Source organism: Mus caroli, unplaced genomic scaffold (genome assembly GCF_978045245.1).
Source record: "Mus caroli unplaced genomic scaffold, Mus_caroli_1 scaffold_13, whole genome shotgun sequence".
In the NCBI taxonomy this organism is placed as follows: Eukaryota; Metazoa; Chordata; class Mammalia; order Rodentia; family Muridae; genus Mus; species Mus caroli.
Window position 1 is genome coordinate 7,289,735 of NW_028227268.1, and position 14,758 is coordinate 7,304,492.

Below are 14,758 nucleotides of genomic sequence, written 5' to 3' on the forward strand. Positions count from 1 at the left end.
CCGCTGAAAGGCAGGCTGACACCATCTTTACTCACTTGGCCCATCTTTGAGCTGCCAGAGCCCTCGTTCCTGGAGTCTTAGAAGTGCCACCCACTAGCTGTGTGACAGACCAAATCATTCCACCCCTCTGAATCCCCTTACTTCCCTCTTTTGGAAAATGAGAGTAATAACTCCCCCTCCAGCCCCCCCACGAAATACAACATGTCTAAAATGTTCCCCACCACCACCACCATTCCCATTTACAGGCTGGTCTGAGGCCAGACTCTTCTTCCCTGTGGGATGGTCGAGCCCTCTAAGCCGTGAGGCAGGTAGTTGTGCTAGAGCCCCACACCAGCTGAAGCTGCTTCTCCAGCAATCATCAGTTCCCATTTCAGCATCACTAGGGAAGGCTTGCTGGCTGTGCTCGGCTGGCCCCTGCTCTGTGCTGATATTTCTATCTTCAAGCTTTGTACCTTCTACCCCAAGTCTCTGTCTGAGCAAAAATTTCTTAAAACTCCACCCTGCCTCCATGTCTCTGCCTCTCAGAAGCCTTCTTCATTTCCCCCAGATGGACGACAGTCTTAGGGTTTGTCTGTGTAACAACTCTGGCTGTCCTTCAGCTCACTCTGTAGAGTTCAAACTAGCCTTGAACTCGGAATTCCCCCTTCCCCCCTGCCTCTGCCTCCTAAATGCTGGGATTAAAGACATGCACCACCACACCTGGCTCAGAAAGGACTACTTTAAGAGGGCTCAAGAGGGGCTGGTGAGATGGCTCAGTGGGTAAGAGCACCCGACTGCTCTTCTGAAGGTCCAGAGATCAAATCCCAGCAACCACATGGTGGCTCACAACCATCCGTAACAGGATCTGGCGCCCTCTTCTGGAATATCTGAAGAAAGCTACAGTGTACTTACATATAATAAATAAATAAATAAATCTTTAAAAAAAAAAAAAAAAAAAAAAAAAAAGAGGGCTCAAGAAAGCCAGGTGGTGGGGCTGGTGAGATGGCTCAGTGGGTAAGAGCACCCGACTGCTCTTCCGAAGGTCCAGAGTTCAAATCCCAGCAACCACATGGTGGCTCACAACCATCTGTAACGATGCCCTCTTCTGGAGTGTCTGAAGACAGCTTATAATCAATAAATAAATCTTAAAAAAAAAAAAGAAAAGAAAGCCAGGTGGTGGTGGTACACGCCTTTAATCCCAGCACTTGGGAGGCAGAGGCAGGCGGATTTCTGAGTCAAGGCCAGCCTGGTCTACAGAGTGAGTTCCAGGACAACCAGGGCTACGAAGAGAAACCCTGTCTTAAAATAGTAACAATAATAAAGAGGGCTCAAGAGATGGTTCAGCATTTAAGAGCAGTTATTTACATGGTGGCTCACAACCATCCAGAGCTGCCTCTTGGACCTCCTCAGGGACCAGGCATGCATGTAGTAAGCATATGTCCAATGTATGCGGGTGAAATGGTTATACACACAAAAATAAAGAAATCTTGGCAATGTATTTTTAAGGAGAGACCCTCCTGAGTTGACTTGTTCACACAGAACCTACCGTACACTCATTTATTTATAACTTATCCTAATGTGTATTCTGGTTTTTTGTTTGTTTCTGTTTTTTGTTTGTTTGTTTGTTTGAGACAGGGTTTCTCTGTATAGCCCTGGCTGTCCTGGAACTCACTCTGTAGACCAGGCAGGGAGTTTTCTGATCCTAGCATCTGACACACATCCTGACACACAGTAGGCGCTTTTACCAGATGCTTATGAACAGCCCATTCTGTGCAAAACACTACAGACCTCCCCCCTCACACCAGTGACCTTACCTGCCCTGCCCTGGCTGTGTTACAGCTTCCCAAGAAATAGACAAACCTTATGCCTGCCCTGACTTAGAGATCAAGGGTCTGGTGGATTAAAGCAATCTTTCAAAGTCAGGAGTGGTGTCACATCCTGTAATCCCAGTAAGAGAAAGTGGCGGGGGGTGGGGGGGGAGATCATGTGCTCTTCCTTGATTATATATATTGGGTTAGAGGCTAGCCTGGGCTACATGACACTATGTCTTATCCACCCACCCCAAAAAAGAAGGAAAGAATAAAGAAGGTTGTGGGGGGCGGGGGGGAGAGGAAGAGAAAGGCAGGCAGGCAATATCACACTGCTGAGAGTCGGGGTGTGGGGGGCTGGAACCCTGTGTGGTGGAATTGGGGGTTGGCTGGGAGTCCCACAGCTACTGGTAAACCGTTTGTATTTCACCTCTCCATGTTTCTGAGCCTTATTAACCATGACTGCCCCGGTGCAGTATAGGGTTGGTTCCTTTTCCCTTGAGCTCCTAGGGCTTCCTGCTGAACTGAGACAGCTGGGTTATTTTGAGAATGTTCCTACCATGGCAGCCACTGTACAAAGCTGGAAGCCAGGATCCTAAGAAATTAAAAACCACTCACTCCCCACTGCTGGCTGCCCATGGCTAATCTCTCGGGAATTGTACCCGGAAGCAGGCTTTGGGTAGAGCCTGCCGGAATGTCACCTGACGCTGAACCCTTCCACGAAACCTGTGCCTCCCTTGTCCTGTGTCCACCTCCCACTGGCCCCTCTACAGCTCAGTGGCTCAACAGCCATGACCAACTCCCCAGGGGAAGAACAGGTTTTTCTAAGATGTTCATAGGGTTCTGCCCAGTCCTCATCAACAGACCTAGCGCATCCTAAAACCAGGCCTCAAATCCAAGTCTAGACATTCAAGACAATCAACTCAGCCAGTCTTCCCAAAACCAAGACGGAAACGTGTGGCCGTGCTGCGTTCCTCTCTTCCCACCTAGTGTCACCTCAATCTGAGGACCTTTCAAGGGCAAGCATATTTTGTGGATGATCCCTAACCCTCCAAACCTACCACACTGCTCAGCACCTCCCTATCGTCCTGTCCTGCAGAGCCCCATCTAGACTCTGAGCCTCACTGATAATGGCTCAGGGGGCCACTAAGTCAAAAATCCAAATTCCTGCATCTGCACTTTCAGTCCCTCTGGCCTGGTCTCAAGGAAGAGCTTTTCCTCTTCCCCACAGGAAGTTGCCACTCCAGCCAGAGAGGCCTGAATCAGCCTCCCACTCTGGCCTTCCTCCCGTGGCTCACTCCCACCAGCCCCCATTCTCAATCCAGGATGTCCTCCCCCTCCCCTCAGCCTGTCAGGGACCATCCCCCTCCCCCCCTCACTTACCCCCTCCCCCTCCTTAAAGCCCTGGGGATTCTTCTGTAAGGAATGCTGGCAACACCAGCGACCTCCTCCTGGGCACCGCACTCTTTTTTTGTTTGTTTGTTTGGTTGGTTGGTTGGTTGGTTGGGTTTTTTTTTTGGGGGGGGGGCGGTTGTGTGTGTTTTGAGACAGGGTTTCTCTGTGTAGCCCTGGCTGTCCTGGAACTCACACTGTAGACCAGGCTGGCCTTGAACTCAGAAATCCGCCTGCCTCAGCCTCCCAAGTGCTGGGATTAAAGGCATGCGCCACCACTGCCCGGCTGGCACTGTACTCTTATCTAGCAATCTGCCATTATTTACAGTTTGTTTCTTCTATTGGTTGGTTGTGGGTTTTGCTTGGCCTGGCTGGCCGCACATTCTATAAGTAACCAAAGACAACCTTGAACTCCTGACCCTGCTGCTGCCACTCTCTGTCTCCTGAGATTACAAGTGTGACCACTACTCCAGCTTTACTCTACATTGTTGATTTTTTCAGGTTGTTTTTGAGATGGCCTCCCCAAGTAACTGAACCTCATCGCTCCCTCCACCGGACTATATTGTTATCGGTATCTCATGTGTAGATATCTTGCCTCCCCGTTCTCTGATAGTCTTTGCTGGGAATGCATTCTAGATTCCAAAGCTCGTCTTCCCAGCAGCCCCTGGCATAGAATGGTACACATCTAAACGGAGGCATTAGCTACAGGCGGATTGATTGGATTGATTGTCAAGGGCTGTAGGAGACTGTCAGCCTTCTGTGAAGGGATGATGTTGGGGGCGGGGAGCTTGGGATCTACAAGAACCCAGTAGCCAGGACTCTGGCTCCCTGGCTCTGGGGCTGATGAGCTTGGAGAGGAAGCCTGGTTGGTAATACAATAACTGTGACAGTTTACCTCTAGGTTGTATTAAACCTAAATCGTTTCTGTCTTTAATACAGACAAAGCTTGCAATCGCGTAGCTATCCGAACGATAAATAGATTTCACAAGCCAGGTGTTATATTAAAGGTAGATGGCATTCCACAAGGCAGATACTATTGTCTTTATTTTATAGATCGTTACAAACAGATTCATGGAGGCTAAAACCAGCCATGAGTTATAACCGTTTGTTTCTGCCTTTGGATTCTGCTCGCACGGTGCCCTGCACCCTAACTCCTGCATAGCCTTACCATCTTCTGCCTAAAGTATTGGTGTTTATATGCATGTGTCCTCAACCAAGGTGGAGTGTGCCCAATTCATCTTTGTGCTTATGCAGCGAGGCTTCGGTTAAACTTTTTAAAGGGGATTTAGTAGGTGAAAGATCTGTGCAGGCCTAAGGAGGCTCCCTGGGCTGTAGAGCACACCTGCTGGCAAGCCCACAGGGTGTGTCTAACTTCTATCGGTTCACCTTCAGAAGCCAGCTACAGCCTGTTCCCATTTTCTGCCAGTGGCTCTTGTTCCCAGTGGTCACTTCTGCTCTACACAGCCTGGAGACATTTGGCCACTCACCAGCCTTTCCAGCCACCACCAAGAGGCTCTTCTGCAGCGAATCCAGCCACCACCACCAGGCTGCACAAAGCAAAGCCTTATTTATGTACTGTGTTTATTTGATTGATTTTTTTTTTTTTTTTAAAGACAGAGGTCTCAGGTAACCCAGTCTGGCCTTGATTTGGCTGTGCAGCCAAGGATGACCTTGAATTTCTGATCCTCCTGCCTCCTCCTCCTGTGAGCTGAAATTACAGAGGGTCTCCATCACAGCTGGTTTATCCCATGATAGGGATGAAACCAGGGCCCCATGTTTGCTGAGCAAGCACTGTGCTGACTTAGGCACACTCACAGCCCCTTATTTTGTTAGTGGCAGTGTTGGCTGGCTAGGGTTTCACCCTATAGTCCAGACGTACCTCAAGTTCATGACAAGCCTCTCATCACCAGCTCGGGACTTTTAAAAGTCCCAGAAACACTGCCCAATCCCTATCTGGAATTTGAAGCCACCAATACTCTAGAACCCAGCTCAGACTTCTGGGGATGGAGGACAGCCTGGGGGCTGTAGGGAGGCTTCATCTGCCTGCACTCACCAAAGATGGTATTTCCAGCAGGGCAGGGCAGGACAAGGCTGGGCAAGGCAGGGAGGGGCCAGCCAGCTGGCTTCAGGGCCTTGTCTAGGGCCAGCTGTTCCCAGTGCTGCCGGGGTTTGACTGTCTTTCACCGGAAGCCCCAGTTGCGGTGTAGCTCTGGCTGCCGGGAACCAGTGCGCTATTCTGGGAATGTGATGGAGCGGGCAGCCGGTGAAACTTCAGCTCCCTTGGTTTCTAGGCTGGTCTCCTCCCTGCTGATGATAAGGCAGAGTTCAGGCATTATACAAGCTCTGGACCACTGATGGCAGGTTTGAGGGTCCTAAAAGCAATTGTGGTCTTGCTAAAAAGGGATTTGGCAGGAGCGGGTCGCCTGCATTCAGCTCTGGGCTCAGCAGCCAGCCTTCTTTATGGCTGTAGCTCACAGGGCCCATGGTTCTTCCCTGCCCCCAACCTATTCCCCCCCCTCCCCAGTTTTACACTTAGTCCTCACAAAATTAACCCATTCATGGGCCTTCTGAAGCAGTCCTACAGGTTAAATCCAGTGACCAATTTCCTCCAATGTCCTTGCTTTTTAAATATTTTTATTGTATTTATTTATTTGAGGGGGCAGTTGGGGGTTGGTTAGTACACAAACACACAGCCTCAGAACTGATTGTGTCATTTGCTTTGAAATACATGATATGGGCCACTTTTAGACCACAGAATCCCTGGGAGCCTGCTTAATATCCACATCCCCAAAAGGTATACACTGGCCTTAAGAAATAGTAGGGTCAGCCAGGCAGTGGTGGCCCACGCCTTTAATCCCAGCACTTGGGAGGCAGAGGCAGGCGGATTTCTGAGTTCAAGGCCAGCCTGATCTACAGAGTGAGTTCCAGGACAGCCAGGGCTACACAGAGAAACCCTGTCTCGAAAAACAAAAAACAAAAAATACAGAAAGAAAGAGAGAGAGAGAGAGAGAGAGAGAGAGAGAGAGAGAGAGAGAGAGAGAGAGAGAGAGAGAGAGAGAGAGAAAGAAAGAAAGAAAGAAAGAAAGAAAGAAAGAAAGAAAGAAAGAAAGAAAGAAAGAAAGAAAGAAAGAAAGAGTAGGGTCAAGGCTGGATATGGTGGCACATGCCATTAATCCCCAGCACTCAGAGATAAAGACAGGCAGATCTCTGTGAGTTCAAGGCCATCTAGCTCTACACAGGAGTTCCAGGCCAGGCAGGACTATTTAATGAGACCCAGTCTCAAAACAAACAAACAAAGTCAGGACTGGCTGCTCTTACAAAGGACCAAGGTTTGGTTCTCAACACCACAGGGCAGCTCACAATCCTCTGTTGCCTTCAGTTGAGAGGATCTTCTGCTGGTCTCATGTGGCTTCCATGAATACCAGGTGTACACATAGTGTGCATAGACACCGGTAGGCAAACACTCATACAGAGTAAAACGTAAATAAATGTTTTGTTTATTTGTTTGTCTCAAGTAACATCAAGTAATGAACAGGTGGCAACATCTGGGAGCAAATGAAAAGACAGGCAAACACAGGGAGCAAGATGCTGCCTCCGGTCCCAACAGGTTGGCCACTCCTTGGACTACAGCAGATGAATGGAAGATGAACGGAATGGGGAATGGAGGAGGGGTTCCCAAGTGAGGCCTTCTGGAAGAAGTCAGCCAAGCAGCACGGTCTATTCCGAAGCCACACACTGAGGACCCGGCTCCTTCCCACTGATGGAGCTTCTGTCCCGCAGTATTGCCGATGGGGAGATGACCTGGGGCCTCAGAGCTCCCAAAGGCAGAGCTTCCCTAGCTCGGTGGCTCTTCTACACCTCCACAGTGGTCCCCAGAGGCAGGGGCTGTCACCCATTTTACAGATAAGCAAGTTGTGCTGTCTTTGGGTTTCTCTGCCATCCCTGCCAGTCTGTGAGCTTTCCATCCATCAGAGTGTGCCTCTGAGTGAGCTCTCAACCCAACCCCAGGCTCTGATTCCACTTTTGTCTGTTCCTCCCTAGACAGAGGTCTTTTCTTTATCTCTGTGGTGATTAAGGACTAGGAAGTTGGGCTCATGAGATGGCTCAGTGGGTACAGATAGGTGCTTGGCTGCACACCAAGGCCAAGGACCTGGCTCAATTCCCAAAAGTTGTCCTCTGAGCTCCACATGTGCACCTAGCACAAGCATGCATGCAATTGATGAACCAATATTATTTTAAGACAGAAGGTTGGTGTGTTGGGTCTCCTGCTTCTCACCTCTCCATAAGTTCTCTCCAGTGCTCTCTGACGTCATCCCAGTTAAACACATCTGTGGGGGATTTGAAAATGCGTGGCCCAGGAAGTGGCAATATTAGGAGGTGTGGCCTTGTTGGAGTAGGAGTGTCACTGTGGGGATAGGCAATGAGAGCCAGTCTTCTCCTAGCAGTCTTCAGATGAAGATGTAGAACTCTCAGCTCCTCCTCCACCATGCCTGCCTGGATGCTGCCATGCTCCCACCTTGATGATAATGGACTGAACCTCTGAACCTGTAAGCCAGCCCCAATTAAATGCTGTCCTTATAAGAGTTGCCTTGGTCATGGTATCTGTTCACAGCAGTAAAACCCTAACTAAGACAACATCCTTCCTCTGTTGGCCGGGGTGGCACATGGCTTTAGTCCCAGCACTCCAGAGGCATAGGCAGGTAGATCTCTGTGTGTCTAAGGGTTCAAGACTAGCTTTGTCTACAAAGTGAATTCCAAGACAGCCAGGACTGCATAGTGAGACCTGTCTCAAAACAACAACAACAAAAGGACTTTGTTCCTTGGAATACAAGGCACACCTCTGTCACCTGGTAGCTGATTAAGACTATATAGATTTCTGGGACTGGAGAGATGGTGTGGCAGTTAAACTCACAAACTGCTCTTGCAGAGGACACAAGATCGGTCTCCAGTTCTCACCTTGAGCAGCTGCAACTGTCTGTAACTCTAGCTGCAAGGGAATCCAACACATCTGGCCTTACATAATTAAAAATAATTTTAAAAATATATCTTAAACTTTGTGTGTGTGTGTGTGTGTGTGTGTGTGTATGTATGATTATAGATTTCTGGGGTTTGGTTGGGTTTTTTGAGACAGGATTTCTCTGTATAGCCCTGACTGTCCTGGAACTTTCTCTGTAAACCAGGCTAGCCTCAACCTCATAGATCCTCCTGACTCTGCCTCCTGAGAGCTAGGATTAAAGGTGTATGCCACCACCCCTCAACTTATGTTTTTCCTAATATGTGTTTATTTTTCTGGCAGTGTGAAGGTCAGAGGATAACTTGTAAAAGTTGTTCTTTCTACCATGTGGTTTCTGGGAATTCAACTCAAGTTTTCAGACTTGGTGGCAAGTACCTTTGCCCAGTAGGCCATCTCACCAACCCAAGACTAGAGATTTCTGAACCCACCTAAACCCTTATCCAATCACAACCTCTCATTTATTGAGGGCACAGGTGACTGAGATCTCTTAAGGTTTCAGCCCCTTAGATACAAGTCCATCTTGGATACTAACGTTGTGTAGTGGTTTTAGTGAGAATGACTCCTTTAAACCCATATGTGTGAATACTTGGTCCACATTGGTGGAACTGTTAAGGAAGGATTAGGAGGTGTGGCCTTGTTGGAGGAGGTACACAGGTACACCACTGGGGGAAGGCTTTGAGGTTTCAACTCTCTCTCTCTCTCTCTCTCTCTCTCTCTCTCTCTTTCTCTCTCTCTTTCTGCTTTAAGGATCAAGATGTAGGCTCTCAGCTGGGCAGTGGTGGTGCATGCCTTTAATCCCAGCACTCGGGAGGCAGAGGCAGGCAGATTTCTGAGTTCAAGGCCAGCCTGGTCTACAAAGTGAGTTCCAGAACAGCCAGGGCTATACAGAGAAACCCTGTCAAAAACAAAAACAAAAGAAGCCAAAATTCTCATCACAATCACCCCCAAAAATGTCTGGGAAGAGTCCAGAAGTGAGAAGTCTTTGGTGGTTTGCAGGATGAAGGCCCTAGAAGGGAGCTGAGGAGATCAAGCTCTGCCCTGGTCGCTAGGTGACTCCATACTGTGCTTTGCCCTAGGCGAATTCATTTTACAGAGCATCATTTGTGTAGATATAGAATCGTGTTGTTGTCAAATATTGAGAATGTAGACACTACCACCTGTGAGACACAGACAAAAGGTTCGTCTCTACAGACCTGTCAGAGGAGATTGGGAACACAGGGGCACAGGGGCTTATTCAGAGTGTGTTAGAGGTCTTAGCAGGACCAGGGCTTAGTGGTTGAAAGCATGCATATATTACTTTTCCAAAGGACTTGAGTCCTGTTTCCAGCACCCATGCTGTGTGACTCACAACTATCTGTAACTCCAGCACCAGGGGATCTAATGCCCTCCTCCTAAGGCCTCCACTGGAATCCTTAAACACACACGCACACGCGCACACACACACACACACACAGAGAGAGAGAGAGAGAGAGAGAGAGAGAGAGAGAGAGAGAGAGAGAGAGAGAGGAAAAAGAAATATATATATTGCTTTTTGTTTTTTGGCTTTTGGTTTTGTTTGTTTGTTTTTCGAGACAGGGTTTCTCTGTCTAGCCCTGGCTGTCCTGGAACTCACTTTGTAGACCAGGCTGGTCTCAAACTCAGAAATCTGCCTGCCTCTGCTTCCTGAGTCCTGGGATTAAAGGTGTGTGCCACTAAGCCCGGCTGAAATAAATATTTTTTAAATAGGATTGGAGAGGTGGCTCAAAGGTTAAGAGCACTGGCTACTCTTCCAGCGGACCCAGGTTCAGTTCTCAGCCCTCACATTGTAGTTCACAACCTTCTGTAACTCCAGCTCTGATGTCTTCTTCTGGCCTCTATGGGCAGCCACACACTTGAGATTCAGTCACTCATACATACATACAGACATACATACATACACACACATTCATACAAACATACATACATACATATACACACATACATACACACATACACACATGCATACATAAATACATACATACATAAATACACACACATACATACATACACACATACATACATGAATACATACACATACATACATAAATACATACACACATACATACATAAATACATACACACATACATACATAAATACACACATACATACATACACACACGCATACATACATACACACACGCATACATACATACATACATACATACATACATACATACATACACACACATACATACACACATACATACATACATACATACACACATACATACACACTTACATGCGACATTTGAGAAATCAGAATAAGCAGGGTAAGAACTTCCCAAACACTCCTGACCCAGGAGGGCCACAGCTCTCACGGGGAGCCAGAAGGAGGAAGAAGACATCGAACACTTCAGTGCTAATGGCTCCCACCAACAGGTCATCTGGACACCAGGTGCGCATGAAGGAATCGACAGGTACAGACACAACTGTCCCTGGGCAGTTCAGCTCAGTCCCTACTGTAGATGCAACCTAATCAAGTGGCTGTGCATCTGCCTGTCCATCCATCTGCCTGGACAAAGTTCTTCACTTTGCCTCTCTGACTCAGCCCAACCTCCAGGGCTGCCTTAACCCATGACCCAGAAGCTAGGCTCTGAGTTTCTCCACTTATCTCCCATCTACACAGGCGCCTGCCTCTTATCTATAGCAGCTCCTTGCCTCTCTTACAGCAGCTTTGAATTCTTTAGGAGCTCTGCCCTTCTATAGCCATTGTGTAACACACACACACACTGTCTGTATATGAATATCATTACTGTGTACATGTAATCTGTGATCTGAATTAATACATAGTTTCTACATTTATTTAATAAATTCTGACACTGTGGAGAGACACGAATGCACCTAGCATTTTTTTTTTCCTTCTGACATCTCATCATGTACTCATGAGCAGGGCAGGAAGCAGGAGTGGGGGGTTGGGCACCCATGCAAATCTTCATAAACATGTTTCTAGTTATCCAAAGCTGTTATCAGGCCTGGGACATGGACCAGTGGATAAGGGTACTGCTTTGAATGCCTCACAACCTGAGTTTGTTTCCTGGAGCTGATGTACAAGCAGAGAGAGAACTAACTGCACAAAATGATCCTCTGACCTCCACATGTACACCATGGCACACACAGACACACGCCAGGGGCTGGGGACAATTCACACCAGCAGTTCCCGAGCCATGGGTCACACAGCCCCTTTGGTGGGGTCTAAGGATCTTTCACACAGTCTCTGAGGACCATCGGAAAACACGGATATTTACGTTATGATTCATAACAGTAGCAAAATTACAGTTATGAAGAAGCAATGAAAATAACTTATGGTTGGGGGCGACCACAACATGAGGACCTGTGTTAACGGGTCGCAGCATTAGGAAGATTGAGAATCACTGATTTAGCTCCCTAATGACAATTCAGGGACAGCCATTCCCAGTAACCTTTCTTCATTTTCCAGGCATACCTGGCTGGGAGGAGTCACCGGAAAGCTGGGAGCACAGCCGGAGGCTCTCTGCATCCAGTTTTTGTTAGGGATCTCAGAGACAAATGCCACTTGCCTATGAGTTTCCTGCCTCTGCCCCAACCCTGCCACCTTGGCCTCAGTCAGTCACTCAGCCATTTACTCTTTCCAGCTCTTAAGCGGCAGGCAGGAGCCTCAGATGCAGAAGAGAATGAAGCGTGGCTTGTTGAAGGTCACATTTATGCTTACCGAAAGCAGCCAGCACAGAGCGGTTGAGCAGGAGAGATTTACTCCCAACAGCCCTTTCGCCCTAATACCAGATTGCATTTCAAAACAGTTGTCTTGCTCCCTGGGCCATTTCCTAACCAGGCCTGCAAGCAGCAGCTCAGCAACTTCCCTGTCCTTGGACCTGCTTTGGGGATGAAATGTGATCCAGGAGAGACCCTCTTGGCCTTGGGAGAGCGTGTGCAGTCAGCTCTCGGCCTACTCTCCTCAGCTCTCGGCCTACTCTCCATCTCAGGGCTCTATTTCCAGCAGCACATGGGATCTCACGTAGCCCACACTGGCCTTGAACTTGACATGCAGCCAAAAAATGATATTGAACTTCTAATCTTACTGACTCCCTCCCCCCCCCCCCCCGCCCCCAACATACTTTTTTTTTTCTTCGAGACAGGGTTTCTCTGTGTTGCCCTGGCTGTCCTGGAAATCACTTTGTAGACCAAGCTGTCCTCAAACTCAGAAATCTGCCTGCCTCTGCCTCCCACGTGCTGGGATTAAAGGTGTGTGCTACCACCGCCTGGCTTTTTTTGTTTGTTTGTTTGTTTGTTTGTTTTGTGTTTTGGTTTTTGGTCTTTGATCTTTGATCTTTGGTCTTTGGTTTTTGAAGGCAGGGTTTCTCTGTGGAGCCCTAGTTACTCTGTAACTGACTCTGCCTCCTGAGAACTGGAGTTAAAGGCGTTTGGCACCACTGCCAGGTCTCTGCCTCCACCTCTTGAATGCTGGTATGATAGGTGTGTGCCACTATACCCAGTTGAATTTCTCTATTTGTCTTTCTTTCTTTTTCCTTTTCTTTCTTTCTTTTTCTTTTTCTTAAGATTTACTTATTTTGGCAGTGCGTGGTGGTGGTGCACGCTTTTAATCCCAGCACTTGGGAGGCAGAGGTAGGCAAATTTCTGAGTTCTAGGACAGCCTGGTCTACAGAGTAAGTTCCAGGACAGCCAGGACTACACAGAGAAACCCTGTCTCAAAAAACCAAAAAAAAAAAAAAAAAAATTTACTTATGTTAGTTTTATGTGTGTATGTGTGTGTATACACGTGCCCCATTTGTATGCAGTATCCATAGATTCCAGAAGAGGGCATCCAATACACTGTAACTTGAGTTACAGATAGTTGTGAGCCACCAGGTAAGTGCTGGGTACTAAACCTGGGTCCTCAGCAAGTGCTCTTAACCACTGAGCTGTCTCTGTAGGCTCAGCACCTGAGTTTTTTATGCAATGCTAGGATTCCAACCCAAGGCTTCTTACATTCTAGGCACACTTTCTACCAACTGAGCTATACTTCCAGACCCCATTAGATGTTAGACAACCCCTTCTAATGGCCCCTGTTTCTGGGGAAAGGGTACCCTTGGAGATTAGCTCTTACTCTGTGGCCTGGTCTGGCTAACATCTCTCCGGCCCATGCCTCCCTATGGGTTTCTGAAACCAGTAGTTTTCTAAAAGTTCTGTCTGGAGCTTCCCTCCAAGGCACACTGCCCAGACCCTTGTTTCTGATGTTTGGTAAGTCCTCTTCAAATGCAGTACCTACCTGCCTGGCCATGTGTGGCAATGCAGAAGCAGAAAGCAGCTTCTGGTGCCAGTGGGCTTGGGGAGCACAGGTTAGGTCATGTTGTCCCCTCCCTACCTCCCCACCCCCCACTCCAGATCATGATTTCATTATCTATGCACAGCATATATTCTGTCCTTGCAGAGGGCCACTTCTTCTATGCAGTCAGTCCAATCCCAGAGTTGCCAAGAACTCTCAACAGTTTACCTCTGTATTAGTCAGGGTTCTCTAGCGTCACAGAACGTATGGAACATCTTTCTGCAGTGTGGGAATTTATCGTGATCACTTATAGTCTGTGGTCCAACTCTCCAACAATGGTCAACTGTGAACTAGAAGTCCAAGGATCTAGTAGTTGCTCAGTCCCACGAGGCTAGTTGTTTCAGCAGGTCTTCTGTAGAAGTAGGTTCCAACAGATGCGCTGGCAGGTAGAAGCAAGCAGCGAGGAAGAGCGAATCTTCCTTCTTCCAATGTCCTCATGTAAATCTCCAGCAAAAGATGTGGCCCAGATTAAGGGTGTGTGCCACCACACCTGGATCTGGGACTTGTTTTGTCCCAGGCTGACCTTGAACTCTCTTTGCCATAGTCTCCTGGGATTAAAGTCCTATACTACTTTACCTGGGCCTAAACTTTTCATGGCCACTGTGCCTCAAGATCTCCATGCCAAGATCCAGGTCAGAAACTTGTGCCTTCCAGTCTCAAGATCTGACCTCAGGTATGCCCTCCAATTCTGGATTGTAGTTCATTCCAAATATAGTCAAGTTGACAACCAGGAATAGCCATTACAACCTCCATTTTGCAGATGAAAAAACTGAGGCCTGGAAGAGTCCAGTAACTACCACCAATTACAAGCATTGCCTGAGCCACTACGGAGTCCTGGATGTGATGCCGGTACCCAGACCGTCACTCACTGCTGCTCAAATCTGTGCTTTTGCCTCCTTGAGCTGATAAAAACAGGCCTGACCAAGTCTGAAACTGCTCTCCAGGATGGCTTGGGGATCACTAGGATATGGCACAAAAGAGACAACAACAAACAGCAACTCACAGCCTGGCTCTGCCATCCTTTGACTGCGGAGCCTGTGATATCATTTCCTGCCTGGTAACAAAGTGGATTTGCTGCCTGCCCCCTGCACTGGTTGTCAAGGGTGGAGTGAGCTTAGCCATGTTAAGAGGGCTTGGAAAGCTGTTTAATGCTCTTCAAATAAAAGGTATTGTCAGCCTCTTGGACTCCACAGAGGGCCGTGAGTAGCTAGCTGCTTTACAAATATTTGTGGGTTTCAATGAGCTTC